This window comes from Capsicum annuum, chromosome 10, assembly GCF_002878395.1.
Source record: "Capsicum annuum cultivar UCD-10X-F1 chromosome 10, UCD10Xv1.1, whole genome shotgun sequence".
Taxonomy (NCBI): Eukaryota; Viridiplantae; Streptophyta; class Magnoliopsida; order Solanales; family Solanaceae; genus Capsicum; species Capsicum annuum.
In genome coordinates, this window is record NC_061120.1 from 107,485,095 (window position 1) to 107,498,906 (window position 13,812).

The window sequence follows — 13,812 nt, forward strand, 5'->3', positions numbered from 1 at the left end:
TTCACAACTTTAGAATGATGGATTTAAGCTAAGGGGGATATGGTAGAATAAGTAACCAAGTCAATCTTTCAAATTTTAGTATTAATGTCAGTAATGTCAGTAATGTCAGTACTCATGCCTTACATGTCAGCTCTATGATCCTATCTTATTTTTTACCACATTATTAAAAATCAAATATGCTTACAGTTCCTAGTATAAGGAGTCCCAGTTTACTTAGTATAATGAATCATGTTCTATGAATACAGAAACTCCAACTCAGGTCATGCAGCTCATGACTCAGGTACTCATATCTTATAGTATGCTCAGTTCTCATGACTTACGCTACACTCCTAATAATCAGCCAAATTCATATTTTGTCATGTATATCCTCAGTTTAGACCTCTTGATAAATCCATGATGTTGATATTCTATTCCTCAAGCTTTAGTTAAATGTCAAGTTCAATATAGTTTCCATTCATGCTTTAGGTACTCATGTTTTAACCTTCAACGAACTATCCTTATGAAATAATATAGTAATGAGCAGTTTCTTAGATGGGAGAGAGGAAATGGTTCATGTTAAGAAAAGATTGCTACATGTTTGTTTTAAATGAGGTTTTAGTTATGAAGATAGGCTTGAATGTCAAGTTGATGTTTAAGTGGCTAAATGTATTTCGAAGATTTGAGTAGCCTTGAACTTAGCGGGAGAATTTAGTTTAGCTCAGACCTCATTAGATAGGGCTATCAATGCCTATATTACAAAGTTTTAACCATGTTATGGTTTCTTATTCAGATATCTTATTCAGACCATACCAAGGTTCCTTACTCCCTAAAGTCATTAGAACCTTATAGAAAAAGTATCTCAAAAATGGTCCAATCGAGTATAAGTTTTTAGAATGAGTTAGTTCATAAATCTAGCAATTCAATTTAGCTGTCAGGCGGACAAATTTGGATGGTTTACCATCTTTCCATCTAGTCATCCTATCCCAAAATGGAGCATCCTAGTAGTTATGAGTTTAGCCCAGTTTATGTATTATGCCTCAGTTTTAGATCCCAGATATTTAGTCATGATTCAGTTTGTAGGTGCCCCATGCATCGTCTCATTCTTTTCCTTAGTAACTCAACCAAGTAAACATTCTCGAGGGACATAGTGTCCCAAGGGGGAGATGCACTATAACCCCTGAGCTTTCATATTCTAAACCTTCCATTTCTCTCTTCACATCATGAATCTAGTTTGGGATGATGGGTACTCATAAGTTGACCCTCACATTCCAATCTCAGTCGTATGATTATTCCCAAGTCATGGTATGTATTCAATAAATCAGTTCATTTCACGTATTTAGTTCATATATTATGTTTCAGGCTTAGTCTTGCCCTCATATTTCCATTCATACATGTTCAGTAAATGATCTCATGTTCATTAGTATTCTCAGCTTAAGGTAACAGTCTTTCTTAGCTATAGCCAACTCCATGTTCAATTACAGTTATAATCTTGATACTCCATTACCATAGCATATTCGGTGGCGCAATCATGAATCAGTTTAGTCATGTACTCATGCATCAGATATGCATGTTCAGTATAAGAACTCAGTTTGTCAGTAGTTCAATCATGTAATCAGGTTTCAATTTTGTATGTTCAGAATGTAAACTCAGTCTATCATGTTTCTCAGCATAATCAGTCTCATTCGAGGATGAATATTCCCAAAGGGGAGAGATTGTAATACCCTTCATTTCCTTAGATTAATTTGTCTTAGTACATGAGTAATTCCATAAAAAATTTTGAAATACTCAGTATATTTCAGTTTAGATCCTGCCTTTGTGTAGGAAATTCAATTAGCTTTCCAAGGGTATAAAGTTTGCCTAAATCTAACACCCAAGCAAAGAGTTAGAGCCATTTAAGTAAGACAGTATGCCACCTGGGCCATAAACGCATCGCGGAGCATGACCAAATAGAAATTGTCAATTCCAATGTTGCTCCATGATATTGGCGCGTCATGTTATAGACCCAGTTCACAATTGTCAGTTTCTAGTGAGGCAAAGCGATTCCACCACGTCACACCAAGGACCAAAATTGCATCCAGCAAGACAAAGCAATGGTACCGTGTCATGCCACTAGTCCAGTTCCCAGTTGTCTATTTTCCAATGACCCGATACGATGGCACCGCATCGCGCCGGGTGCCAAAATTAGGAATTTTTAGTAATTCTGAGTTTAAAGTCTTTTACCCCTCACCCCAACTAACCTTTAACATGAAATTCCCCTCTAATTAACCTAGTTACTTCATTATTCACCCAATTTTCCCCCAAATTAAACCATTTTCTCTCAAGAGGAAAAACCCTGGTTCAATAGATCAAGAACAAAGCTCAAGGATTCACCAAGAACTTCAAGAAACTCACAAATTAAGGTATGTTAGGTATTCATCTATGGGTTCCTTTCACCTATAGAGTCCAAGAATCTATTTTTAAAACTTCAAGATTCATGATTCATGATTTACATGTATGAAATTTGATTGCATTCATGTTTTGACATTCATTGAGTTTTATATCCATAATTAATGGTGGATTCCATGAAATTGAATAGCATGTATATTGAATTGAGTAATACCCATGTTATAATCAATGAATTTGCAAGTTTGGGCATTGTAATTGCCATCTTTATGTCTTATCCATGATTTAAATTGCATGTCTTAAAAATCGTTCCTAGTATGAGTTGATCTATATGATATTCATGATAAACCCTTCAATTTGCAATTTGATTGGTATAATCATGTTTACCCGAAGCGTTTATGATTTAGTAAAACAATAACGCCTTCTATGTGTTTGATAAATTGTCTATGAGAATGAAATAATGCCATTATAGCATGCTAACATGTATTCCCCATTCATGTACAAGTTAATGCATTACAAGTGTTTGATAAAATGTCTTTATAGATGAATTATGACCAAGTAAACATTATTATGTTATTCAAGATTATGCTTTTCTTTGTTTTTCATGCTATCGAGTCCTGGGGGTATTTAATACCTGATAATTTAGTTGTGTACCTAGAGCCAGTGTCAATTATAAAATAGTATCATTCATGTCCCAATCAGTTGAATCCAGTTAGTTATAGAACACAGTAGAACTCAATCAGTTATAGAACTTAGGAAAGATTATTTAACTCTGTATCAGTCCATTCCAGTTCAGTAAACTCAGTTCAATGTCTTTTAGTTGGGAGTTGGATTTAGCACCGAGCGAGCCTAGGGATTGGGTCTCACCTGTTAGTTAGGATATGGTCCCTAGAAGTAATCCCTAAGTTCCAGAACTACGTAGCCAGTGTAGGTTATGAGATGTCACCTATTAGGTAGGACTGACATACTCAAGGAACACCCACTAGCTTAGGACTAATCTCAGGGGTCACCTGTTAGTTAGGACTGACTCCACAGCAGTTGTTAGTACTCGTGGCACGGTGCTAAAACCCTTCCAATTGGGGTTACATATTGGACCCCAACTCAGTTATCTTATCTTATTTGGGGCATTTCGATTAGATGATTACCTCTCATAGTTTTAGTTTCAGTCTTCAGTATAGAACTTAGGTCAGTTCTACAGAGTCAAGACTGTCAGATATAGTCAATCAGTATTAGTAATCATAGACTATCAGTTATTTAGTATTAGAACTCAGTACTTACCTTCAAAAAAGCTCAGTTACAGTATATCTACGTACACAGTATTACATATTTAGTATTTACAGTAGTTTCAGTTATCCATCTACTCTCATATTCAGTTACTCTATATCAGTCATTCAGTCATTGTTCATGCATATGAACCCTTGCATTCATCCTTACCTCATATCATAGACTTGGACGCTCAAGTTCTCAATCGCACTTAGACAGATCTAGTTAGCAGTTGTAGATTTAGTAGTGAGTCCTCATCTATCAAGGATAGGCTTTTATTTCAGTTTATCAGTAGTTTAGTAGTTGGGGTTAGTTGGGGGTTTGTCCCATCAAATCCACTTTTAGACAATTCAGATTAGAGGCTTTTTAGACTAGTTTTCAAACAGTGTTCAAGTTTTATAGATTTGTTATTTCAGTTGATACACTTATTTGGTATTTTCAGATGTTTTGAACCTTATGGCAATTCATCCCAATTCCGCATTTATTTCAGTATTATTATCCAGTTTTCACAGTAGATATTAGTCATGGGTTAGCTTGTGGTCCTTTGAGATCGTAAGCACCGTGTAGTGTCTAGGGTACAGACTCGAGGCATTACAATGCTGTAGAGGTCTTTATGGATAATTTCTCGATTGTGGGATACTTTTTGGATGAAGGTTTATCCAATTTATCTAATGTATTCTAGAGATGTGAGGAGTGTAACTTAGTGTTAGATTAAGAGAAGCGTCACTTCATGGTTAAAGAGGGAATAGTTTTGGGTCACAATATTTAAAATAAGGGAATAGAGGTTGAAAGGGCTAAAATTTAAGTGATTGAAAAATTGCCTCCATCTTTTTTTATCAAAGTTATTCAGAGTTTAATGGTTCATGCAAGGTTGTATATGTGGTTCATCAAGGACTTTCCTAATATTCCAAATCCTTTGTCTAAGTTATTGGTGAAGAAGGTAAAGTTTGTGTTTGATGATGCTTGTCCTAAGGCCATTGAGTGCCTAAAAGAGAGGTTGACTTTTGCTCCTATCATTGTATCTCAAGATTGGTCTCTTCCATTTGAGGTTATATGTGACCTAGGACAAAAATTCAAGAAAATACTTTATCATATCTATTATGCTAGCAAGGCACTAAACCCCACACAGAAGAATTATATGATGAATGAGCAGGAGTTACTTTCAGTGGTGTTTACTTTTGAGAAATTTTGGTCCTATTTGATTAGATCCACAGTCATTGTGCATTCTAATCATACAAACTTGAGTTACCTTATGTAAAAGAGAGATGCAAAGCCTAGGTTGATTTGATGGGTACTATTTCTACAAAAAATTGACTTTGAGGTTAAGAACTGAAAAGATTTAGAGAATCAGGTTGCAGACTTATACCGCCTAGAAGAGGAGGCGATGCTTAAATTAGGGGATGATATTGATATTGATGATACTTTTCTAGATGAGCGGGTCATGGCAGCATCATAAGACTTAATCCTTTGGTTTACTAATTTTTCCAATTATTTTGCAAGTGACCTTGTCCCAAAAGACTTGTCATACTAGCAGCAAAAGAGATTTATGCATGAGATACGAAAGTTTTTTTGGAATAAACCTTTCTTATTTCGGTTATGTACGGATGGTATGATTCAGAGGAGTATTCCCAAAGTAGATATGTTGCTCATTCTTGAGGCCTGACACTCATCTTCAGTAAGGGTGACCATTTTGGTACTCACATGACCTATATGATCTTACAGTGTAGTTACTATTGTCCAACTACTTATAAAGATGCACAGGACTATGCTCGTGTCTTTGACCAATGTCAGTATCAAGGAAATATCTCGCAGAAGCATTAACACCCCATGACATCTATTCTTGAGAATGAGTTATTTGATGTGTGAGGTTATTTATTTCATGGGTCCATTTGTGAGTTCTTATGGTATGAAGTATATATTAGTGGTGGCAGACTATGTGTCTAAATGGGTGGAATATGTTGTCCTTTCCACTAATGAGAATCGCAATGGCATAGTATTTTTAAAGAACATATTCTCTTAATTTGGTACTCCACGTGCTATCATTAGTGATTGTGGGTCCCATTTGTACATTCATTTATTTAAGGTCATACTTTAGAAGTATTGTGTGAAACATAAGGTGGAAACACCTTACTATCCACAAATAAGTGGGAAAGTGAAGGTCTTCAATTGTCAGATTAAGTCCATTTTTGTAAAGATTGTGAATGCCAACAAGACTAATTGTTCAAGTAAGCTAGATGATGTACGTTGCGCTCACTGGATCGATTTTAAAACTTCCATAGGTGCCTCTCTATATCAGCTTGTGTACGGCAAGGCATGCCACTTTTCTATTAAAATTGAGCACAAGGCATTATGGGCATTGAAGAAGCTAAATTTTGAGTAGAGTGATACTGCAAACCTGAGAATGAGTTGGATGAATTTTGTCTTCATGCTTATGAGTTTTCTGCTTTGTATAAGGAGAAGATGAAGTTTTACCATGATAAGAAAATTGAGAAAAATATATTCTAGCCTGGTGATATAGTATTGTTGTATAAGTTGACACTTCACTTGCTTCCTGGCAAGTTAAATTCTAGGTGGTCTAGACTATTCACTGTGGTTGGAGTGTTTCTGCATGGTGTAATTGAGCTCAAATGAGATGGAGATGCCCCTTTCAAGGTGAACGGCCATCGTGTTAAGCACTACATGGGAAGTATGGGGGAGTTGAAAGTTTGTGAGGATGTAAGCCTTGGCAAATTCTGGGTAGCCAAGGCAACTAAGTCGTGTTGCAATGTTAAATCAGGTGCTTCATAGGAAGCAACCCATGGTCTTGTTATGAAGTCTAAGTATTCAACATAGCCATGTCATGCTGCAACATTAAATCAAGTGTTTCTTAGAAGGCAACCCAAGGTATTAGTGTTCACTTTGTTTTCTATTTTATAGGTTAAAACATGAAGAAACACTTGGAAATTGGTAAAAATTACAAAAATTCAGACAAGTCTTGGTAAGTGGACCTACGACCCTACTTACGGGGCTCGTAGATCTAACCTACAGTAGGTAAGTTAAAGTCGTAGGTATCAAAAAAAATTTAGGTCTTTAAAGCTATACCTATGAACCCACTTACAGGGGTCGTAAGTACAACCTACAACCCCATAAATAGAGCTCGTAGAAATCAGACAACAAATAGGGTGCAAGGCCTACTTATAGGGTTGTGAGTACCATTACGGGCCGTAAGTTGGTCAAAAACTTTTGGGCCCAATTTTAAAATTTAGGTTGAACCCATGTATATTCGACCCTAACCTACCTACCATCACTCTTTAAACCCCTAAAATCTACCCATCCAATCCTAAACTCTTCACATTCAAACTCCCTCTACAATTACAAATCTCCAACTTCGCTCTAAAACTATAAAAGATGAAACTCCACTTTTTCTCACCATACTTAAGCCTCAAATTCATAGAGTACAGCTAATTTCATATTTTTCATCTTCTACTTCCAATACTCTTCAAATCCAAGTAATAACTCTTGGCTATATCTTAGTAAAAACATGTTCTTTATCATTGAACTTGATAAAATGCTTGATATGGCCTTGAAATTGTGTAAGTCTCATGATTCTTGAAATTTATGGAGCCTAAACTAAATAAAAATGTAAGTTGTTACATGATTCTTATTTTACAAACCTGTGATCACATGATAAATGGAAGTAGAAGTTGAATATCAAAGAAAATCTAGAAATATATGTGCAGTACCTATGGAAATTGACTTGGTTAATGTTATAGTGTGCTAACTAGATCTAAAGCTGAAATTATATCTATGTGGAATAAAGTTTTTGTTAAAATTTGACTTGATCTTAGAGGAGCACTTACGCAGCTACTTTTGAGCCTCATAAGTAGTACCTATAGGATCGTAGGCGGCCTTGTAGGTATCAGACTTGATACCTTGAAGCTTTAGGGCTTTGTATGGAACTTATGAGGGTACCTACGACCCCTCATAAGTACTACCTATGGCCCGTAGGTAGGGGTCGTAGGTGGACCCTACCTTGGATAGTTAAATTTAGCCAATTATTTTGTTCTAGTATTGTGTTTCAATCACAAAATACAACTTTTTGAGGTACAATGGTACCAAAAGCTCCTCGAAAGAAGGGAGTTCAGTCCAGGCGACATGATAAGTCTCCTAAAGAGAGAGATTTCATTTAGGAGTATCCCATGAGCCCGAATAGCACACCATTGGTCCCATAATAGATTTTGATCAATCACAGAAACAAGCTCCAGCTACAATAGTAGAGACACATACTTTACTAGCATGCTTTGTTCGGACTGGGACTTGAATAGAGTCCATGACTAGTTCACTATCATACTTTTCCCAGTTTGAGAAGGCATAGAAGGAGCCAGACGTTTGTTTAAAGGAGGAGATTAAGTCAAGGTCATGTTCAGGTTCTAGTGAGAAAAAGGATACAGCCGACTCCCATTCTAATGAGGCATCGGCGTTTACATCCTAATCATCCAAGAGTGAGTCTGCATAAAACTCAATCAGGTTTAGGTTCCACAGTAGATATAATCATCTTTGGCTCAGGGTACCTAGGACACTGCACATGGTACTCAAGCTACTACTTTCGAACTTGTTTTATAAGAATTCGACTCCATATATGTCTATACAGTACCTATAGTTGATATTTCTCTAAGGTGGTATATAGAGAGAATACAACAACTATATGAAAAAGATAGCTTTATCATAGAGAAGGGTCAACCATGATGTAGTATTATTGGGGAGGTTAAGAAAAAGTTGATTGGGTTAGTAGGAGCTCCAGTCCTGTAGGCTCCTTATGAGAGATACTGACTGGATGGATGACCCAGCCTTTTGGTTCATACAACCCAACTCTTATTTAGGAGTTTTATGCATCCTATGAATCATCAATATAATAGGGTTACCCCCGCCAAGGGTAGAGCAATTGAGCATCCCCTACTAACTCATACTTTGGTTAGGGAGTGAGAGTTGATATTTTTTAGGTGGCTATCTGCTGAGTGTTATTTGGGCTAGATTATGTGGGCCAACCATGATAGCTGAGTTTGATTATCGAATAAGGATTACGTGGAGTAGGTGCACTATGAGGGACATAAAGAATAGAGAATGTATAGTGAATTTGGCTATATGGATAACCACACAGATAGCAGATTTAGGTATTGATGCCCCATGGGTTGAGAGAAAGGGTAAGATTAATAGGCGTCATTGTATTTTGCAATAAAGTTCTGGTGGGTAGTGTGTGACATAGATTGATTTTGACTTTTGTGGACAACATACTCACCTAGGATAGAGCAATCTTGATTGCAAGTATGATTGCTAGTTATGACATTGATTTTGCAAGGTGGATCCAAGTTGAGATCCATGTAAGAGCATTTAGTAAGATCACCACCTTCCCTTTACCATGTTTGATACAACAGTTGTATGATGCTACCATAGTGCTTCCTATTCCAGGATATAGATCTATGATTTGAGGTGACCTGCATGGTAGACATTAGTTTGATTTAGACTACATCCAACCTGATCTATCCATATTGAGGGCATCCATTGTCATCTTTTAGTATGGCCTATTTTGAGAGGACTTTTATTCTGACCGAACCTAATAAGAAGCTAGATGTGAGAAATGATATCAATGCAAACATTTAGAGAGTTAAAGACCGCTACTGCCTTAGGGGGTGAGGGACCCATGGGCACATCTGCACCAGCCTTGGCATCTACTTCAACACTAGCCAAGGCTACCATATTATCCCTTCGCTCGATATCTACTGGGTTTATGAGTGTGTTCCATGAGTATTTATAGAAGTTGGTTGATAACAATAGGATGTGACTGAGTGCCTCATTCAAATAGAAATTAGTTAGCTACGTTATTTGGACATATCCAATAATGAGTACAGGCCACTTTTGAGGTTTTTGAGTTTAGATTTGAGAGAATGATAATGGCATCCATGGAGGAGTATATTAAAGAGCTACATACACGTATAGACATATTTGAGACTCAGATGATTGCATGACTATGTAAGGTACAGATACCGTACTTATTGGGCCTACGCAAGGAGATAGAAACATTGCATTCAGAGGTCTGATCATTAGTTAAGAGCCATATTCTGGGTATCCCTCCATTACTTCTAGATTTTATGTAACCATTACCCTAAGATTCTACTATGGTATTTGATCTAGCTATGGAGGATGAGGTGGCCTTGGTTGTTAAGGATAAGAGAGGTCATGGGAGAGAGTTACAAGATTCAACTATGGATAATCAGTAGGCCCTAAAAAGGGCCAATCATAATTCAGTTGTGTTGCATTTAGTTGATGAGATGAGGAATTGTAAGATGAAAATGGGAACTTCTTCTAGTCATATACCACTACCTTATCTAGTTGAGCCATATAATGTTCCAGATAAGGGTGAGTCAAATTTTGATGCCTAGAGCATCCCAGGTATGTCTTCATCCCTTATTTTTATGTTATAGTTATTCACTAGGGAAACTACACAGTCTTTAGTTAGGGTGGGGTTATACCACAGACCTGGGTTTTTCTTATAGTGTTTGTTTTTTCGTCGGCTATATTATCCTAGTAGAATTGATATTTTAGGTTGTGCTTGTGTCATAAGTTTTATGTTTTGTTTTTGTTTTATTAGGAGAAAAATAAGGAACCTAAGGGCAGTTGACATCTTTGTATGTTCTAAAGTATTTTGAAAAAATGATACCCCTCTAAAAATTTTATGAACTGTGTGTGTAAGTATATGTGTGACCATTGTGTGTATCTTTTTTGTGCTTTAGGATTAGGGACAAAATAATCATAGCTTATCATTTTATAAACTATATAGGTTGTAGTTAATGATATAACCTTTTTTCCATGTGTGTGAGAGACCTCTACCTAGTTCTATTGGTGCATTTAATACAGAACTTGCTCGCTTAGTCTTGCCTAGGCTGTAGGATAGTGGGTTAGGACATGACCATAGGTTAATTTTTACTTAGTCTACTCTTAGCTTGAATAACTGTCCAAATATGAATATGTATCCCTTGATTCATGATTTGAGCCTATATTGACTTATTTTCTTGGTTTTTATCTTTTCATCTTCCCATATTGATTACAATGAACTTGTTTTGTCCTTGGTCCCTTCTTGAATATTGTACACCTCAATTCAGGCAAATTGCCTAAGTTGATGTGGCTATCATAGAGGTGCATAGTTAAAGTTGAGAATATAAAAGGGTGTTTAATATAAAAAAGATAGAAATTTGGGTATGGTAGAGAAAATAAATAAGAAAAAAAGTGGAAAACTTGAAAATAAAAAGAGAAAAATAAATAAATGAAAAGCAAGAAGAAAATCACACCCAATCCAAATAATCAATAAAGATTAAAAGGGAGAAATAAGAGGAAAATGGTTGAGAAGTAGAGCCAAAATGTATATTTAGTGTCAAGTAGGGTGATTCACTAGATCCCAAATGTACTGTACCGGGCCCTAAGCTATGTTACAAGTCGAGTATAGTCCTATAGTAATCCTAGTCCAATTGTCTAAAAAATCAAGGTATAGAAAATAAGGGCAAGCCTATGGGTATTTTATGCACATTGATTGGAACTTATTTTATGAGCATTAGTGTCTTAACATAGTCCCTAACTTTAAAATAATATGATATTGTGAGAGTTGGGACTTCTTTTCTATGAAGGTACATTGGTTGTGTTGTTAACTGCTTATCTATTTAGGTAGTATAAATTGCAGACCTGCTTGGTTGTTTGTTGCTAATGTAATGTCATTGCCTGATTCCTTTGTGTCATACTTTTGTGAGACATATATCCACATAGTATTTTTAAAAAGATGGAAATAGGTGGGGTAAGAGTTTTGAGCTAAAGTTGAGTTGACAGTCGTAGATGCCTTAGGTTTCTCTTAGTTAAGCATCATAGCATTTTTATTATGTGTTAGTTTTCTAAGGACATGTAAATTTTGTAAGTTGAGGGTGTTTATATTTCATGCCTTCAAGGAACTTTTAATGATTAAAACCAAAAATTATACAAGTACTTAGATCCTTTTTGTTAGATGTGTTGTTTTTATGTATGCTTTGCAGGAAAATATATTTAGCACCAAAATAGGAGAAAAGGAAATGAAGTGTATCTGGGAAGGACACTTACAGACTGTAATGAACCTTTAGGTTATTTTTTATATTTTCACTTATTTTCATTGTTAGAGCTTTCCCATAGCTTCCCTAAGTAATTTATGACTTGCTGTGACTGACATTTTAGTTATTGGGCAGTTCGTTAGGTTTTTAGAGCTAATTCCCTATTTTGAAGTCCTTACTAGTTTAAAGTAGCTACAAAGTGAAAACTTCATTCAAATGATCATGTATGCTAAATTTGACTATTCCAACAACTTTAGAATGTCGATTTTATGCAAGGGGGACCTTTGGTTTGGGTCCCGAGGCACTCGGGCTCATTTCGAGCTATTAGTCAAAAGTTAAGAAAATGGCGAGTTGGGTGTGGGACCTATTTTTCATCGAAACAACCTTAGATGGAAATTTTTACAATGCCACTAAGTTTTAAATGTCAAATTTGATAGGGTGTCATAGTCTATTTATGTATATGGGATTTTGGATGAATCCCGAGGGGTTAGTAGAGTCTCAACTGGTGCTGGTGCACCGGTGATCGTGGTTCGTGTGTCGTGTTCGTAATCTAGAAGGCATACCGTGAGTATTGTTAAAGATACATTAAGGCATCACAAAAGTGACTCCTCTAGCAGCCGACAGATGTTGTGATCGCGACTAGCAGGTCGCATATGCGACTCCGAGGCACCTAGGAAAGGTATAAATACCCCATTTCAGCTCATTTTTGCCTAATTCTCATCCATTCTCAAGATACTTAAACCCTAAGGAGTGGAATAGCTTAGGAATAGCATTGTGGGAGCTTTTGGAAGCTTGTGTAAAGATCGATTACATATTTTTCCGTCAAATTTAAGGTAAGATTCCTCCATTTCCATGGTTAATTTCCCCTTCTTTTATCTAAAATTCCTAAACCTTGGTGACTTTTCTTAGCACCAATATAGTTCAGATTTTATCCATTTTTTAGGGTAAATGTTCCTTTAGCATGTAGGGACATTGAGCTGGATTTGAAAATTTGATTTCCATAAATGGGCCCCATATAGAATTTTTGAGTAATTTTAGACCCGAAGTACAATAGTGCAATATGGTATCATTGATCTCATGTTGATGAGTAGATTGTGATTTTGATAGCATGGCACCTTATAGAAGCTTCTCGGATGGGAAAATCAATGACTTAGAAGACTCTTCGGGCTTTCTTTAGTATTTAGGTAGGCTAGGTTTTCCCTCCTCATAGATTGAGATAATTTATATTAAGTTTATGATATTGTGTTAGATTTAGGATGGGTTTAGATATTGGTTGTCATTGACAATGTTTGGGTAAGTTGGACCATTTAGGCTATTCAGAAACCATAATTTAGGCATAATTGGTTTAGCTGCTCATGCTTTAGGTAAAGTCTCTATCTTAGGGTTGATTGAGGCATAGTTAATATTTAAAACTGGATTTAGATACCTTAGCCTAGTACAGGGTAGAATTTTCCGTGTAACAGATTTTGGAGATTAGAAGTGGGCTCTTCGACCTACCTTAAGCCCAGATTTGTATTGATCTCTACAATCTTTTATATGTTTGTTATACACCTTGAAAATTCTTACTAAGGTAATATTGAGGAGATTTAGCACTTAATGATTATGATGGGTTGGTATTGGGATTTGATGCTTATTGGTATTATGATAATGATATATATATTTATCAGTTTGAGTCCAGCTATTAATTATAATTCTGATAATATATTAACCAGTTTAGGTATTGTTTATGATATTGATTATATATATACTGGTTCAAGTCCGGATGTGGGCCATGATAATGATTATATGATTATGAGTTCGAGTCGAACTATTGATTACAATATTGATGATATATTTATCAGTTCAAGTTTAGGTATTGATAATGATGTTGATTATATAATTACTAGTTTGAGTCCAAATATTGATTAGGGCTATGATGATATATTTTTTGGTTTGAGTCCGATAAGAAAGTATGATATTGATAATATGTATATCAATTTAAGTCCAAAAATGGAAAAATTGTTATAGTGTGGTATGACATGGATGAATTATTGTTGGACCATGGAAGTTAGTAAATGGTGGTGGTTTGAGTTATACTTTACTTAAT